At 37.1% G+C, this 19,329-nt stretch overlaps 1 long non-coding RNA gene across 1 annotated transcript; it reads left to right on the top strand.

Annotated features, from left to right (window-relative positions):
• The first annotated feature begins 2,850 nt into the window (after positions 1-2,850).
• On the top strand, positions 2,851-19,077 carry LOC140709776 (uncharacterized). Its single transcript, XR_012090499.1, has 3 exons — positions 2,851-2,911; positions 18,341-18,392; positions 18,548-19,077. It is a non-coding gene; the product is annotated as an uncharacterized lncRNA (long non-coding RNA).
• Positions 19,078-19,329: the final 252 nt, after the last annotated feature.

Here is a 19,329-nt window from a genome sequence, read left to right as displayed (position 1 = left end):
TGGGGGGCAAAACCAGAAATGCCTGTCCTCATTTAGGTCCATGGGCACAGGCCCGAGGGTGGAGCTCTTGCCAGGGATCCTGCCCTTCTCTACTCAGTACTTCCCTGCCCTTCTTCTGAATGACATCAATTAAGAACTCACTTCACTGCCCCTTAGCTCTCATCCTTCTCTCTCCACTATTCACCCAACATCATCAGGGACCAGAACTAATGTCAGCAAAGCAGGGAAAGTAACAAAACTGATAGGAGGAGAAGAAAGGATGAAAAAGTCAACCACAACACCCTTTCTTCCTTAAAGGCTTCCCTCTACCATACTCGAAAACAACTTTGGCATTTTGATGATCAAATGAAAAAGTACACTTTCTAACTCTATACTATTCATACACTATTTGTACTTTCTAAATCTATACTATTTATATTACTTAAAAGTGACCATAAATATTATAAACTAAGTTAACCAAGGTTTTGCCTGGAGGCAAGGGAAGAACGAATCCCATTGTACAACATAAAAAGTTGAATTCCACTTATGTGAAAACACACACATGTGTGTTTAAAGGGCATATAGGTATAAAAATGGATATCAAGTGGTATGAAATAATTTGCACTAAATTCATAATTGAGGAAAAAATGCAAAGAGAAATTTCCAGACCAAAAGCTTCACGGGCAAAGGGACCTATCTTCACATCCTTACCAGGATAAGCATCATACAGGCAGTATTTTGTAGGTATGTAGGAGCTCAGCAGTTATTGTTGAATGAATGAATGAATGAATGACTTCTGCTTTATACTGTGTATTTCTCTTAAGTTAAAAATTAAAGACACTGACTGGGCATGGCAGCTCATGCTTGTAATCCCAGCACTTTGGGAGGCTGAGGCCAGAGGATCACTTGAGGTCAAGAGTTCAAGACCAGCCTGGCCAACATGGTGAAACCCTGTCTCTACTAAAAATACAAAAATTAGCTGGACGTGGTGGCGCCTGCCTGTGGTCCCAGCTACTCAGAAGGCTGAGGCACGATAATCAATGGAACCCAGGAGGTGGAGGCTGCAGTGAGCTGAGATTGTACTACTGTACTCTAGCCTGGGCAACAGAGTGATACTCTGTCTCAAAAATCAATCAATCAATCAATAAAATAAAATAAAAATAGAAGACACTGGGCCAGGCGTGGTGGCTTAAGCCTGTAATCCCAGGACTTTGGGAGGCCAAGGAGGTTGGATCACTTTAGGTAGGGAGTTCGAGACCAACCTGACCAATGTGGAGAAATCCCATCTCTGCTAAAAATACAAAATTAGCTGAATGTGGTAGTGCATGCCTATAATCCCAGCTACTCGGGAGGCTGAAGCAGGAGAATCGCCTGAACTCGGGAGGCGGAGGTTGTGGTGAGCCGAGATTGTGCCATTGCACTCCAGCCTGAGCAACAAGAGCGAAACTCCATCTCAAAATAAATAAATAAATAAAATAAAACACACAAAAAATGAAGACACTGCATTTGTGTGCTATTCATAAAATTAAAGTCAACCAACGAATCTACCTACCTGACAAATAACAAAAAAAAAAAAAAAAAAAAAAAATTCTGCCAAAGCTCTAGAAGTCAGCACTTTGAATTGAAGCAAGGCTTCTAAGGTATCAATAGACCAAATATTGAATATTAGAAATGATTTTACTCCAAATAGGTTAAATTTTTTATTCTTTTTGTTAAAAAGGAGTAACACAAATGCATGCTACATATTCTCTCATTTAAAGATTGAAGAGAAGTTTGTTAATCCGAAGCCAATAGGAAGCTCACAAGTAATTCCACAGTGTATCATCCAGAAACATTTTCTGCATAGGGTAAAACTACTGCTCACAGACATAAACACAAAGCAACCACATTACACCAATTAAGATTGAGCCATAACTTCTATGAGCTTTAATACAACCGCTTTTTTAATGCTGCTTTTTGTCTCCTTGTTTACAAGACAAGGAGATTTCTAATTTTACTATTTGATGCTTACTTACACATTTAGGGAAAGGAGTTTTATAGAGACAAGAAAGTAGACATGGAGATTACTTCATTTTTAACTGGTTTTGAAAATGTGTCTAACAGAGCACATTTTTATTTAGAAATAACAAACAGGTTAGTATAAAAAAGAGAGATCATTATCTCTCAGTGTGTTCACCATGGTCTTGTTAACTAGAAAGAACTGCAAGAGAAGAAAGAACATTTAGGGACCCAGGAAAGTGTGCATATCTCGTATTTGCCTCATGTTGAAAGCGAAAGGCAGGTCTTCAGAATTCACTTTCATCCAGGTTTATAAAAATCAGGCAAAGAACATTTGACCTCTGCTGGATTATTTTGGGAAAAATATAGATTTTTTTTTTAACTATTAAAGGAGAATGGAAGAATAGAGTGGCAAAGAGACAGAAGGAATGTAAAAAGAAAAGAGGAAAAAAGGAAAGAAGGAAGAAAAGAAGAGGGAGAAGAAAAAAATAGAAAGGGAAGAAAATATATACTGAATGAAATAGATTGCATTTTCATTGTTGCTGGAAATATTTAATTTAGTCTGGTACACACCAACCTCAAATTTTTCTATTTTATATTATTTTCTCAACTCAAATCTGAAAATGGTCCCTAGAATAGAAACCATTTAACTTTAGGCCTTTCTCTGCCACTAAAGTGACACTAGACTAATAGACAATTACGACCACTTTAATGGATGACTGAGTTATCATCATCCTATGAAAGTTAATTTTAGTTTTGAAAATTTAACAAGATTTCTGCAACCTTAATTAGTTATTCATTAATACTGTTTAAGGTGATGAATGCCTTCCAACAAGTAAAATATGAGTCTAAATTTGCATTCACCCTCTGAAGGGTTACACATTTCCTGAGAGTATCTACATATTCATAGGCAACATCGATGTGAATGTGACAGGCAAGTATTAGAAGGAATGGAAACTCACAGCGGCCTGGCCAATGACTGACAGTTTTCTTGGCATTACAGTTAGTAAGGAAACTTATTAACTTTAATAAGGAAACTTCTATCCTGTCTTTGGAGTTCTTCATCTCAACATGACTAATTGCTTCATCCTCAAAGTCTCCTTTTCCAATACCCTGCTTCTCATTCTGAGCCCTGAAGGAATCAAACATCCAAAGTGCTCCCTCTCTCATAAGTTCCCATGTGCTCTTAATATAGTGACCACCTGAGAATTTCAGGAAAGCGTCTGAGGTGGAAGAGGTGTAAATACTGTAAACAGCCTTATTGCGTCTTCCACTCTCCACCTCTCCTCCATAGCATGTTTCCTAACTACTTCCAAAAGGCTGAAACATTGGTGGATGGAACAGAGTTTAACCTTCGCATCAAGATCTGTTGATGCCATCCTAAAATATCCTTAAATCCGTCTCATTTTCTCTGCCATCCTACAGTCTAAGCCACTATCTTCTGTCACCTGAATCACAGCCATACACATCAAACTGGTCTCTCTCTAATCATGCCCCCTTCAGACTATTTCAGGAGCCTTGGAGCAACACTTATGGGGGTTCGGATCTTGGATATGTCTTTCATTAGCAGTTGATCATGGACAAGTTAGTCTACTTTTGTGATCCACAGCTTTGTCATCTTAAAATGGGGTGAGCCTATCTCATAGATGTATTTCAAGCAAGACACACTCACATAATTAGTATATAACTTGACCACAGAAGTTGCTCAAAATTAGTTATTTATGTATTGTCTTTTAGGTAGATGTTATTCAAAAAATGTAGAAACTGGATATGTAAAAATTTTGTAATTAACTCAAATTCAAAATAGAACCATTTTAGTCTCTTATGAATGGTACAAACTAATAATTATGGAGATCGGGAGGATAGATAGAGATATCTTTTTCTGGAAGTGAGAAGATCTCCCAAAGAAAGCAAACACTGGTGCATTTGTGCTTTTTTTAATTTATATTTTTGCTAAGTTTAGAAAAGAGTTAAAGAGTAACAGTGCTTCCTAATGGATAAAACAAAATTATTTATCTATTAGGATAAAGAATTCTTTACCCACAAAACTGGAGAAACCATTTATCCCTTGAGACTTCATACATTAAAAATGATTTGTGTTGGGGAGTGTCTGTACACACACATTTTAGTTTGGATGAAAAGCAGCAAGGTTAATTTCTTCATTAGAAACTTCTGTTTGGAGGTAGGAATTCTACGCAGCCTCTGTTATTGTAGAATGCTCCATTGGTTTGTTTGCCTATATTCCCTGTGAGTTTATGGTGCTAGGAGAAATTTCCACCTGCTCTCAGATCTGCCTTTCTTTAGTTGGAATTCAAAGCACTAATAAACCCTTTCTTTGCCTTTATTTTCCTCAGTTCAGCACTTGATATCTTCCTTGGTAACATTATTCTCTTTCTTTTAGGATGCCTCTACTTTCAGTCCAAGTACTTTGATAAGATAGTTCATTACTCTCTCTTCCTTATATAGCCATAGTGATTGGCTCTGAAATGGATGCAGAACCAAATAGACAATCACAACACTTTTCAGAGACTTCAGAGATGGCTACATGGGCAGAGATGCTTTCTTTCTAGCATTTAAACTGGGATAATTTCAACTGGGGAAAAATAGTTTCTATGACTGCACCTATATGGCTTGACGGTTTCACAATGAAAAAGAATAACGTAGAAAGAAGGTGAAGCCAGGTGTGATGACTCATACCCGTAATTTCAGAAATTTGGAAGGCCAAGAGAGGAGGATCACTTGAGTCTAGGAGTTTGAGACCAGCCTGGCAAACATAGCAAAACCTTGTGTCTAAAAAAAAAAAAAAGTGACTTGGGTTTGGTGGCTCACATCTGTAGTCCCATAGTCCCAGTTATTTGGGAGGCTCACACAAGAGGAATGCTTGAGCCCAAGAGTTTGAAGCTGCAGTGAACTGTGATCTTGCCACTGCCCTCCAGTTTGGGCAACAGCATGAGGCCTTGTCTCTAAAAACAAATAAACAAACAAACGAAGAAGGTGCATGCAACGATGAAGAAATAAAAAGAAAAGAGAGACATAATTAAAACTTCAAAAATTCTTTTTTTTTTTTATTTCTAACCCCTGAATTTTTAGTTATAAGTAAGGTAAGGTATTCCTTTCATTTAAGCTAGTCTGACTTGAATTTTTAACACTGATATACCTGAGTTCTCACTAATAAACATTTCTTTTTATCAATATTATTTAAAAAAAATTTTTTTACAGGCTGGGCATGGTGGGCTTATGCTTGTAATCCCAGCATTTTTTGGAGGCCTAAGTGGGAGGATCACTTGAGCCCAGGAATTCAAGACCAGCCTAGGCAACATAGTGAAAATCTGTCCCCACAAAAAATAAAATAAAATAAAAAATTAGCCTGGTATGGTGGTGCCCACCTGTAGTGCCAGCTACGTGGGAGGTTGAAGTGGGAGGATCACTTGAGACGGGGAGGTAGAGGTTGCCGTGAGCTGAGATCACACCACTGCATTCCAGGCGTTGTATTAACAAAAGGCAAAATATTCTTAAATTTGAGTTTGTGTGTAGGTTATTGTAGCTTAAATCATATAGATGATGACTGATTTACCCTTTTACTCTTCATGCAGCTTCTCCTGCTGGAGTATCCTTCTTGTTAGAAGAGAGCAGATTGGGACTTAATGAGAATATTGCCTCAGAAAAATTATATTTAGTGAAAGTAACATCACTCTGTATCTAATGAACAAAGCAGGGAGAACCATTTACCTGGCTTTTCAAGACATTGTAAGTGAAGAAAAATTAGGAGTAGGCAAAGAAATCATGACTCCATGTGAATATTAGCTAGGAGGCAAAGGAAAATTAATGTCATAGATGACATTCCTCTGAAGGTACAGGGATAGATGAACATGCTGAGAGTACTGGACAAGCCTTTGTGATTGATGTGGAGCAGAGACACCATCAAATCTCAAATCACAAAAGCCTGATGTACAAAGACACCTGGGCATTCTAGTGACCCAGGGCTCCCTGCCACAAGAAGTGCTGTTGGATCTCTTAGATTCAATAATTGGCACTGAGAACATTGGCATCCCATCTCCTGCAGTTTCAGTCTGTTCTTTGAGCATGTTATGATGGATAGAGCTCATGTGGATGAATCCATTAGACGAAAATGAAGTGCTTAACCATCTTTTTTTTGTTGTTGAGCAGAGTCTCGCTCTGTCGCCCAGGCTGGAGTGCAATGGTGAGATCTCGGCCTACAGCAGCCTCCGCCTCCTGGGTTCAAGTGACTCTCCTGTCTCAACCTCTCGAGTAGCTGGGAATACAGGTGCCCACCACCACACTTGGCTAATTTTTGTATTTTTAATAGAAACGGGGTTTTTCCATGTTGGCCATGCTGGTCTCAAACTCCTGATCTCAGGTAATCTACTTGCTTCGGCCTTCCAAAGTGCTGGGATTACAGGCGTGAGCCATCACACCCAGCCTCCAAGAGAAATTCTTATGCATGAGGCCTTGGTTTCATCTACTTCATCTTCTATGCCAAAGTGACATATGCAAAATAAAAATGTCACCATAATACCTCTTAGCTTAAAGTCATCATTAGCTCCCATCTTTTATAGGGTCAGCTCTGGTGCTTAGCATGACACAAGATGCATTTCTCCTCCTAGTCCTTAAATTCCTCTAGAGGGCTTTGTTTTACGTTAGTCCCTCTTGACCAAGAATACACAATGACTTATAATGTGCTGTATTACACTTTTGACACTGGTTATCCTGTGCCCTGCCTCAGATGTCCTGTACACCATTATTCCCCGGCCAACACCTGCTCATCCTGCAGAACTCCATCTGACATCTTATTTTCTTGCAAAAAAGTAAAAAATAATAAAAAGCCTACTCCAGACCTTCACATTCTCATCAAGTTCTCTTTCTCCCTATCTCTATAGCACCCCTATGCACTTATGGAAATCATGTGGCCCTGTCTTTGTTGCATATTCATTATACTTGACCCATTTCAGGGTAAAGACTTTGTCCTATTTGCCTTCCAGGCCCAGAGAAGCATGCAATATGTATTTGTACAATGAATGAAAAACAGTTACTCATAGCCTGCTCGATGCTATTCTCCTCCTGCTTGGACTTCCTCATGTGCCAGGTAAGTTATTAGGATGTTAATCAAAATTGTATTTTTCCCATATGATGTCTTCCTTTTTCCATGCAAACAGCTAGACCTTTGTACTCACTTGTTGTCGTTTCCTAGGACTACTGTAACAAATTACCACAAAGTACATGGCTTAAAACCTAAAACGACACAACTTGATTTTCTCACAGTTCCAGAGGCTAGAACTCTGGAATTAAGGTGTTGGCAGAGCCATGATTCTGCTGAAGGCTCTAGGGAAGAATCTGCCCTGACTCTCCGTGGCTTCCAGAGATTACCAACAATCTCTGATGTTCCTTGGCTTCTAGTTTCATCATTCTGATTTCTTTCTCTGTTTTCACATGAACATTTCCCCTTTGTGTCTAAGCTGTGCCTCTAAATCTTGCCCTCTCCTTATAAGGACATCAGTTATTGGAGTTAGGGCTCACCCTAATCCAGTACGACCTCATTGCAGCTGGATTACTTCCGCAAATAGCTTCTTTCCAAATAAAGTCCTCTTTATAGGCACCAAAGGTTAGGATTTCAACATACCTTTTTGAGGGACACAATTCAATCCATAACATGTATCTTCGGTAAGGACTGTATTATAGGGTCAGAGGCAGGTGTTGCCTTTAGACAGCTTATCTTCCTGGATTCCTGCAGAAGTTAGTGTGGTGATTGTGCTTCTTGTTGAAACTATGAGGGGGGAATTAGTAAGCAGAAAAGAGGGACTAAGGTAGGGAGGGAGCCAGGGCAGGGAGAGACAGAGAGAGACAGAGAGAGAGGGAGAGAGAGCCCTGCAGGAGCCGAAAACCATACTGTAGCAATTTTCAGGGAAATGAGAAGATCTGCGGGAAAAAAAATGAACTCAGAAAACTCCCACTACCAGCCTCCTACCTTTCATAGGGCAAATGGTCTCAAACAAGTAAGATATTGACCAACCACCACCACGATTGTCCAAAGAAGGCATTTTCCCTGTTTTCCAACTCTCCAGTGGGCTTAGATTGGCACTTGCAGGGGCTTTGCTTTGGAAGACCTGTCTAAAGAGATTGTTGATCCTAGTGTCCATGTCTAAATACCTTTAACTTTTTTTCACAAATTGAAAGCCTTTCCAATGCTGATGGATTTGGCTCATTGCCTATCAGAGCAAACACTGTAAATAAATATTGCTAAAAATGCCCGGAACCTTCTTATTAAATGTTGGTGCCTCAATATTGATTTTGCAGGAGATCAGAATTTAATACAGATACCAGCAATTTTAAGCAGTTCATTCTGGGTAGCTGATGTGCTCTGCTCTAGCTAGTAGGCACTGGCTGGAGTCTGGGACCTGTCCTCATCCTCAGTCAGAGCAGACTGAATACACTGATCTCCTCCCAGAATCTGGAGAGGTCAACCTTTTCTTCAAAGCAGTGGTGGATTGGGGTTGGGGTAGAGGACAAAATAAATACAGCACAAAACATGAAAAGCATTGATTTATCTCCCTCTGCTAATGCATGTGAAGTGTTGATCCTGGGGTTGAAAGTCGGCAGAGGGCATTCTGACACAGCCTTCTTAGAACTTTCTTGGTGTCCTGCTATGACATAAAGTTCTTGAGCCTCCCCTACTGCAAGGCTTTCTTTCAGTATGCTTTGGATTTTCTGTTTTTTCCTTCAAGACTTATGTAATGAATTTCTTTCTCCTTCTCACTTAGATTGTATATTTGCTGCCTTAACCTCTTGTGAAGGGAGATAAAACTTTAAAAGTAAAATTACTGGGCGGAGTGAACAAATGGCAAAAAGGTGAGGAGTTTTGCAGTAAACAGGTGGACAGTTTAACACAAGATGGTGGATATGGAAAGTGACAGAAGGTTCCGAGATGATGAAACATCAAACCAAATGTTTTCTTTAAAAAGTTTTTCATGCCAAAAGATACTGTAATGATAAAAATGACAGAGGTATAGAGCTGTAATCTCATGTTTTCCAAGGTGTACTCCTTTGCAAAATAGTTCTAGAATATTCTCAAACAATAACAAAATTCAGTGGTCTGAGATCTTTGTGAAACCTGCAGGCCACCTCTCTGACTTAGACAGCCACAATTCCCAACAGCATGTGAGAAGTTCTAAGAAACTCTGCAGAAAGGACACACGTTTAATTGAGTGGGTCTAAATTTGTCTGATCACATACTTCTTTTCTGGGTAACACCTATGGGCACCCCTACAACTGATGCTCCAAGGAACACACTTTGGGATATGGTTGTGAGGTATACATAAATTTATAGAAACAAAGAAAACAAAACAAAACAAAACAAAATGGCAGCTATTACTAGAAACAGGCAAAGGGGTCAGAATTACCAGGCCCTTCAATGGTCTTTTATTATGCACTTCACTTGGGAAATATAAATTATGAGGTCCTGGAACTTCCTAAGAAATTTCTTCACGACCCTAATCTGTTTCCTAGTGTGTGACTTGGATGAACAAGATTTGATAAAGCAGGTAGAATGATAATGTTTTATTTGTAGGTGTAAAGGAAAAAAAAAGATAGTTGTACAACAATGTGCATATACTTAACTGAACTGTACCATCAAAAATTTTATATTATGTGTATTTTACCAGTGTTTTAAAATGAGAAAAAAAAATACATGAAGAAAAGTGGTCTTGTTAGCAGCCTCCCCAAAGTATTCTCATGATGGCACAGCCTCCACATGTAAGAAAAGCAGCCTTCCAAACTGTAATAATTAATGTCCTGAGTTATCAAAACAGGAAACCTAGTGCTTTTGCTTTAATGAATGCCATAGAGCATACATGGTTTTGTAAATTATCTTTGTCCTCACTGGTTTTATGCAATGCAGCCTAACTCTTTACCTTGTTTTTATTTCCTTGAAATAATTATTTTATTTTTAATTAAAAGAACAATAAATAACTTATCTTTGGCTTGTCAGCACTTTAACAAAGAGATTGCCTTTCATAGGGGAGCCATTTTCCATTTTGTCATAGCTACAGTTGCGCTGAATTAAAATATACATTAAAATGTATTGTTTTCATTTGCTTTTACAGAGAAAATTTTGTAGGTAGATAATTTGATAAGTTGGAGAATTTTTCTTATTTGCTACAATTTCATCTTCAAGTATGTTCAAAATAAGATTGCATTTAAAAATACTTGATTATAATTAGAGTTGAATAATTATAGGGTTTCTAAGCTTACTGGAATCTAATGCATGTGGTTGGCATGTTTAAAGCCTTCTTAAGTGACCTCTGACATCTGATTTCAGCAATGCAAAAAGAAGGTTATAATATATTAGTAATATGACAGAAAAGCTATATAGATCTCCAAAATGAAACTTCAAAATATTTAATCATTGAAATATTTTTGAATTAAAGGGTAATTTACCTTGGTATAATAGAGATATTATAAAACATCAGTGTACAACTTGAGTGTGAAAGAGTTCATATAAATTAGTTACATATGTCTGAAAAATTTTTTAGTTTATGAATCCAATCATAATTAGCAGCTAATAGAATAACAGTCAAATAATTTAAGAGGAATTTTCTTTGCTTTCTTAGAGGTATTGCTACAACATATTAATTTTAATCCTGAATCAAAATTTAGACATTTGATCAAATTCCAAATGCTTCACAAAAGAGTTTTTTTTTTCTGCAGTGAATAAATTCCATGTGCTATGACTTCATTGTTGAATGCTGGTATGTCTTAACTATAAGAGTAAACATGTTTTTCTCTATATTTCAGCCATAGCAATACGGAGCAAAAGTTTGGAGACTTGGGTTAGACAACCAGTTATGGTTAGGAAACCTGTAGTCGATTATTTACTATAAATTCCCATCCCCTTAAACAATTGTTATGAGACTTAAATGAAAAAAAAAAAAATGTGATCGTACTTAGTAGGTAGTTTAACACTTAATGTTCTTGGCAAATAAACGCTCTCAGATAGCATTAACTATTGTTATTTACCCTTATTATTTATTCATTCATTCTTTCAGAAACTATTTATTGACTATATAGCTTGTTGTAGCTCTTTGGGATACAGCAGCAATCAAGAATGAAAAAGATTTCTGCTTTCATTGAACTAGTAATTATAACGGGAAAATAACAAATAAATGTAATTATTGAGTAAACAACATATGTTAAAAAGTGGTAAGTGCTGCAGAAAAAATTGAAGGAGAACAAGGGAAGAGGAATTCAGTGTCAGGTGGCAGCTGGTTGGAAGTGCTTTTCATAGGACTCGTTGACAAGATGAGATTTGAGTGAAGACTTGTAGGAGGAAGTAAGGTGGGAAGAACTTTCAGGAAGAGATAATAGGAAAAGAAAACCATAAGTAACAAGCTGATGTGGGCTTTTGAGTACAACACGCAGGCCAGTGTGACTGGACTGAAGAGACAGAGGGAGAGAGAAGATGGAGATAAGGTCAGGGAAAGGTTGAGGGTGGTCATGGAGTCAGACCTTGGAGTTTCTTCCTAGTAAGGATTTGGGCAATTACTTTGAGTAAATAACGAGACACTGTAGAATTTTGATAAAAGAAATGACATTTGGCTGCTTGGCTAATTATCTTTGCTAGAACAATAAATACTATCTATGGCCCAATGTCTTGTCTTGTCAATTAATATTTATGGAGCACATTTTGAAGCACTGTGAATTGAAGAATTGACAATTGTTTGATAAAATATATAATATTAACTCAATTACTTAAAATAACAAAAATACCCAACTAAAAATTCTCAAATTTTTTCTGAATGATCCAAGTAAGTGTCAGCATATGAACTAAAAAAGACTCAACATATAATTTGCATCATTCCCTCTGATTATATTCCACTCCTATGTATTAAATAAAGTTGTTATTTTTTTCAATCCTGTATTAGTCTTAAAAATAAAGTTTGATGTCAGCAAGTTTATTGCTATCAAGTTTACCAGATTTTTTTTTTTCTACTTAGTGTCTAAGAACAATTTTAACTCTCAAAATAAAAACAGTAATAAAATATTCATTTCATGCTAAACTTGCTGTAGTGCTGAGCTTCTAATTAGGCTATAATTTCTAGTAAATATTTTTAAATGTAAAGTCAACTAGGCTGTAATTTTTTTTCATGTTTCATCTCATCTCAGAAGTGTGATAGAGCTGAAAGGATATAGGATCTTGAACAAGTTTCTTAATTTCTCTGAGCCATTCCTCATTTACAAAAATTATTTTAGGTTTGGGGGTACATGTGAAGTTTTGTTACATAGATAAACAAGTGTCAAAAGGGTTTCTTGTACATATTATTTCATTACCCAGGTATTAAACCCAGTACTCAATAGTTATCTTTTTTGTTCCTCTCCCTCTTCTCACCCTCCTGCCTCAAGTAGACACCAGTGTCTATTATCTCCTTCTTTGTGTTCATAAATTCTAATCATTCCTCTCTCACTTATAAATGAGAATATGTGGTATTTGGTTTTCTGTTCCTGCATTAGTTTGCTAAGTACGATAGCCTCCAGCTCCATCCATGTTCACGCAAAAGACATGATGATCTCAAAGAAACAGAAAATTAATACTAATTTTAAAAGAATTAATTCAGATAAAGTTTGTAAATGCTTTAGCCCTATACTATCATACATCAGATTGCTAATAAATGTTTGTTGAATAACTTGAAGCTGAATTATTTATTTTAGCTAAATGAAAGAGTTTTTCTTTAACCTGGTGTAAGTGAATCCTCTGTCTCTGCTTCATCTTTCAGCATGTCTTCCATTAGATCCTGCCCTTTCAATTGAAAGGTTTTCAGGATTCATTGTCTGGATTATTTCATAAACATTTTAATTAACTGGCCTTCACCCTGGGTCATTCTTTAAAATTGCATTCTTCTCTTCCTTTATGGCTCAAAATGAGTTACCTATACCCAGCATGGCAAAAGGGATTAATATTATGAGTCAATTTTGATAGTTTATATCAACAATTAAGGAGTCTTAGGTTCTACCTGGCTTCAAGGAGACGGAGAACTTTGATCAAATTGTGGTATCTGCTATGGAAGGCAAGTTGAGGCTCTTATTCCAAATACTTGGTGACCTTCACCTTTCAAATCAAGTTGAAACTATTCAGCCTATATTTGAAGACTTTTAATAATTGTTTACTATGCTCCCTATCTAAACTCACCTCCCTTTTTCCTCCAAATAAATCTGTTATCTTGTCTTTTGAATACATATTAGATTCATAAACATCTCCCTAATGATACTTGTCATGATTTGGCACTGTGTCCTCACCCGAATCTCATCTCAAATTGCATCTGTAATCTAAATATGTCAATGGAGGGAGGTAATTGGATCAGGGAGGAAGTTTCCCTCATGCTGTTCTTGTGATAGTGAGTTCTCATGAGATCTGATGGTTTTATAAGTGTTTGGAATTTCCTCCTTCATTTCTCTCTCTCCTGCTGCCTTGTGAAGAAGGTGTTTGTTTCCCTTTTGCTTTCCCTCATGATTGTAACTTTCCTGAGGCCCCCCGCCAAGCCATGCTGAACTGTGAGTCAATTAAAATGTTTTGCTTTATAAATTACCCAGTCTCAGGTATTTCTTTATAGCAGCTTGAGAATGGACTAATACAGTAAATTGGTACAAGGAGTTGGGTACTGATACAAAGATAACCTGAAAATGCGGAAGCAATTTTGGAACTGGGTAACAGGCAGGAGTTGGAATGATTTGGAGGGCCCAGAAGAGAGGACAACGTAGGAAACTTTTGAAATTCCTAGAGACTTGTTGAATGGTTTTGATCCAAATGCTGATAATGATGTGGAAAATGAAGTCCAGGCTGAAGTGGTCTCAGATGAAGATGAGGAACTTCTTGGGAACTGGAGCCAAGGTTACTCTTGCTACACTTTAGCAAAGAGACTGACAGCGTTTTGTCCCTGTCTTAGAGATCTTTGGAACTTTGAACTTGAGAGAGATAATCTGAAATTGGAACTTATGTTTAAAAGGGAAGCAGAGCATAAAAGTTTGGAAAATTTGCAGCCTGATGATGTGATAGAAAACAAAAACCCATTTTTTGGGGAGAAATTCAAGCCAGCTACAGAAATTTGCATAAGTAATGAAGAGTCTAATATTACTCACCAAAACAATGAGAAAAATATCTCCAGGGCATGTCAGAGATCTTGGAGGCCTGGGAGGAAAAAATGGTTTCATAGGTTGGGCCCAGGGCCTTGCTGCTTTGTGCAGTCTTGGGACTTGTTGCACTGCATCCAGGTGTGGCTAAAATGGTCCAAGGTACAGCTTGGGTCATCGTTTCCATCATGTGGAAGCCATGACAGCTTCCACATAATGTCAGAAGGGAAGAATTGAGGTTTCAGAACCACTGCCTAGATTTCAGAGGATGTATGGAAATGTCTGAACATACAGGTAGATGTCTCCCACAGAGGCAGAGCCCTCATGGAGAACCTCTGCTAGGACAGTGTGGGAGGTAAATGTGGAGTGGGAGCCCCTACACAGAGTCCCCACTGGAGTTCTAGTGGAGCTGTGAGTAGTGAACCACCATCCTCCAGATCCCAGAATGGTAAATCCACTGACACCTTGCACTGTGCATGTGGAAAATCCACAGACTCTCAATGGCAGCCTGTGAAAGAGCTGCCCAAAGCCAGGGGAGCCTACCCCTTGCATCAGCATACTCCAAATGTGAGACATGGAGTCAAAGGAGTTCATTTTGTAGCTTGAAGATTTAATAAAATGCCCTTTGGGATTTCAGACTTGCATGGGGCCTGTAGCCCATTTATTTTGCCCAATTTCTCCCATTTGAGATGAGTATATTTATCCAATGCCTGTGCCCTCATTGTATCTTGGGAGGAACTAACTTGTTTTTTTATTTTACTGGCTCATAAGTGAAAGGGACTTGCCTTGTCTCAGGTGAGACTTTGGAAATGGACTTTTGAATTAATGTTGGAATGAGTTAAAACTTTGGAGGACTGTTGGGAAGGCATGGTTGGTTTTAAAATGTGAAAAAAAACAGCAGATTTGGGAAGGGTCAGGGGCAGAATGACATGATTTTGCTCTGTGTTCCCAACCAAAGCTCATCTCAAATTGTAATGTCCACATGCCAAGGGAAGGAGGGACCTGCAATCCCCATGTGTTGAGGGAGGGAGATGATTGGATCATGGGAGCAGTTTCCCCTGTGTTGTTCTCATGAGAGTGAGTGAGTTCTGACGAGATCTGATGGTTTTATAAGTGTTTGGAACTTCCTCCTTCATTTCTCCATCTCCTGCTGCATTGTGAGGAAGGTGCTTGCTTCCCCTTTGCATTCCACCATGATTATGGGTTTCCTGAGGCCTCCTCAGCCATGTGGAACTGTGAGTCAATTAAACCTCTTTCCTTCATAAATTATCCAGTCTTGGGTATTTCTCTATAGCAGTGTGAAAATGGACTAAAACAATAATGCATATCTTTCTTGACCTTTGTGAAATATTTTTGTTGTCTTTTCCATCAATTCAACGTCAGCCTTGAAGATTCAACTAAAACGTACCTCTTTTAAGGGACTTCTTGTCACTGCTATGGCTTGCATTTGTCTCTCCCTTCTCTGAACTATTATGGTAATTATTGTGTGTTGCTCATTGGAGGACCTCATGACTTATCATTTATCATGCCATCTAGCTGTTATGCATAGGGCAATGCGGAGCATTGTAGTTCTTGAGCCCAGCCCAGGGAAACTGGCAGAGATTAGGATGTGGATATAAATATTTGCAAATGGTGATCAATAAATAGCTGCTAACCATTTTCACTGTAATTCAGTCAGAAAATGTGTACTCTGACAATATAGGAAAGGTACCTTAAAAACATATCCACAGACTATTTATTTGCAAAATAAATAAGCACAGTAAAAGAATGTGAGAAGTAAAAAAAAAAAAAATGAGAACTAACAATATGAGTCAGAGCTTTGAGATCTGAAAATTTCAACCTTCCTTTAATGCAAATATCTCAAAAACTTCAGCAAAGAAAATAGGAACATTGAGTGACATGGTATGGATGGATGCATCTTTTGATTTAACTTGTCTGTTTTGCTTTATTCAATAATATATTTTTTCCTCCTCCTTTTCACGTCGTTAACTTTTAGTTTAATGGTTTTCAAAGTGTGTGATGGGGCTTTAGATGTGGATATAGACAGACAAAAAGTTTCTTCGTCTTTCTCTCCCATGCCTATATTTTACACAAGGTCAATAACAGGCTTCAGTGTTTTTACAATTACCAAGAGGATGGGATTTGTTATTGTGTGCAGATAAATGTGCTGATGCCTCCATTATTTATGGGATGAGATAAAAGCCATGCAGCCTTCTGAGACAAAAGACAGGTATATGTTTTATATCTATGTTTTTGATGAGTTCTCTCACAGACATTGTACCTTCTATAGCCCAGTGACTACCTAATGTAAATTTCAGGTGGAGTAAAACTGTCAACATTTAGCATTTTTTATGACTTACATTTATGCAGCTAGGGGACAAACATCTCACTTTAGAAAACTGTGTGTAGCAGGTAGAGTGAAATTGGTTTTCTAATTTTTTTAAAAAGTATCTAGTGTTTATGTTAGAGAAAAACAATACCCCCAAGCTTAGGGGTGATTTCTAAATTTTAAGGGTCTTTGTTGAAAGAAAAAAATGTTCCCAATGATTAAAATGCTTTAGAAATATTTTAACAGAGAAAATGTGGTTTCACAAATTTAGAAAATAAAAATATTTGTCTTTATTTTAAAGTAAATAGAGGCCAGGTGCAGTCCCTTACACCTGTAATCTCAGCACTTTGGGAGGCTGAGGCAGGAGGATCGCTTAAGCCTGGGACATGAGGCTGCAGTGAGCTATGACAGCACCACTGCACTCCAGCCTGGGCAACAGAGAGACTCTGTCTCAAAGATAGATAAATAAATAAATAAATAAACAAACAAATAAAACAAATGGAATATGTTGTCAGCTACCGACAAGGGTAATATTCTTGATCAATTCTCAGCAGAATCTTATTCCTACTTTTTGTTATTGTTGTTCTTGTGGTAAATTAGGGTTTAAGTGTGGCCATGAAGCAGAGAAAGGTAATCTAGTTACAAATAACAAAACATATAGAATTCACAGCTAATGCTGGCAAGGTTATGTGGGTCAAGGCACTGTCAGGAACTATTGATGATGTTATAAAATGTTGTAATTTTCTGGAGAGAAATTTCATAATATATTCCAAAAAGCTTTAAAATATTTATACTGTTTGAATAATTCAACATCTAGAAATGTATCCTAAAGCAATGGCTTATGTTTAGTGGTAAAATTAAGAAGCATTCTCTTTGAAATCAGGACGAAAATATGCCCATTAAAACAGCTTGGAGTAGGGGAGGTATAGAGAGATTGGTTAATTGATACAAAATACAGTTAGATCTAAGGAATAAGCAAGGTGACTACAATTAACAATAATATGTTGTATATTTCAAAATCGCTAGAAGATTTGAAATGTACCCAACACAAAGAAATGGTGAATGTTTGAGGTGATAGATATCCTAAATACCCTGATTTAATCATTATACATTGTATGTGTTTATCAAAATAGCACATGTGCCCCATAAAGATGCACAATTTAACTTAAAATAAAACAGTATAATCAACATGTTACTAAATGTTCCAGACAATGCAATAAGATATGAAACAGAAATGGAAAGTAGACATATTAGAGAGAAAGATGCACAATTTTAATTACAGCTGATAGGATTGTCTCCATAAAAATTCCAGAAACTCTAGAGCTAAGCTATTATAGCTAATTAGATCTTAGCAATGTAGGTGAATGTAAGAGATCTATACTAAAAAAAAAAGTCAGTCTCTGCATAGCAGCAATTAGAAAATATAATTAAGAAATAACCAGAGACAATCATCAGAATTATGTATTAATATCTAATTACAGCAATGTTTAGACTTAAAATAATCAAGAGAATCCTAAATGTAAAACACTAGGAAAATAGTGATGTAAATTATGATATATTCCTACAATGGAATATTGCTCCAGTCAGAGACCCTAAAGAAAACGTATAATTGTCACAAATTAAAGCTATTTGAAGAGGATCTAAGTGTGTGAAAGTAAATCATAAGGAATGCAATGTCTAGGCTGGAGTGAGTAAGTAGCAATTAACAAAATCTGGATGAAAAGTGAATCTCTTTGAGAGCAGCAGCCAATCAGAGTTAATCCAGTAAGAAGGAACAAGGGGAATACAAATGCCTGACTTCAGGCTTCCTCCTTTCTCTGCTATTTTACCCTAGTTCCCCATTGTCCAAATCCACCTGAAACCAGAGATCTAAGGAGCTGTTTTATTTCATATACACAGATTAGCCCCAGAAAGAAAGCAATGTGAAAAAGATGAAACACAGATTTGAAGGGTAAAATGGGAAATACTGTGCAGTTATTTAAAATTATATATTCATAAGTGATTTGGTGAATGGGAATATGTTTACTCTGAATACAGTAAAAAAATGTAAGATATATAAAATAAATAATTACATACTCAATGAAATTCCCATTCTTCTCTCTCAAGCAATCTTGAAGACCACACAGAAAACCAGGCTATGAATCAAAGAAGAAAATCAAAATCACACTTCATAACTGCTTCAGTAACCCCTGGCAACAGATGCCACGCTGGATGTTGGCTAATAACACTAAAATTTTTGCTGGTGAGGTCTTCAGAAACCGGATAGGTGTGCAACCACCAGAACAGAAGTGGATCGGGCATGATATCTAATTCTTCAATTTGTAGTTTTATAGTCAAAACTGGCATGTATATACTTAATCTGTAGCATGTAAGTCACAAGCCTCTATCGCAACTTTAAGAGAGATTGAGAACTTAATTTCTGGCTTCTACCTTGGGAAGGATCAGACTCATAAGCTGGAAAATTAGCCAACATACACAGGATATTCAAAGCTTCTAGGCAGTCAAAATATTGTCAAGTGGTAAAACAGACATGAAAAAACCTTTTTTTCTCTCCTAGATTTAAAAAATTTAACTTTCTTAACACATTGCTTGTGGCTTTCCATAAAATTAAGAGTTTTGGGAGAGAGAACATCTCAGATCCTTCCTAGTGAATTATTGCCACACTAAAGCAATTAGTGAAAATAAAAATACCATGTATAACATTTTTAAAGCAGTGTCTTTATTGATAAATATGTTTTAGGTATATATACAGCTATGGAAAAATTTTCCTCATAACAATTCCATTTTATCTCAGGTATATTCTGTCAGGAGAAATTATTTCTTGTTCCCAATAATGGAACAGAAAGTTTGAGCTAAAGAAACACATTTCTCATTCAACATGCACATCC

This window comes from Chlorocebus sabaeus, chromosome 22 (genome assembly GCF_047675955.1).
Source record: "Chlorocebus sabaeus isolate Y175 chromosome 22, mChlSab1.0.hap1, whole genome shotgun sequence".
In the NCBI taxonomy this organism is placed as follows: domain Eukaryota; kingdom Metazoa; phylum Chordata; class Mammalia; order Primates; family Cercopithecidae; genus Chlorocebus; species Chlorocebus sabaeus.
This window is presented reverse-complemented; position numbering and strand designations above follow the sequence as displayed.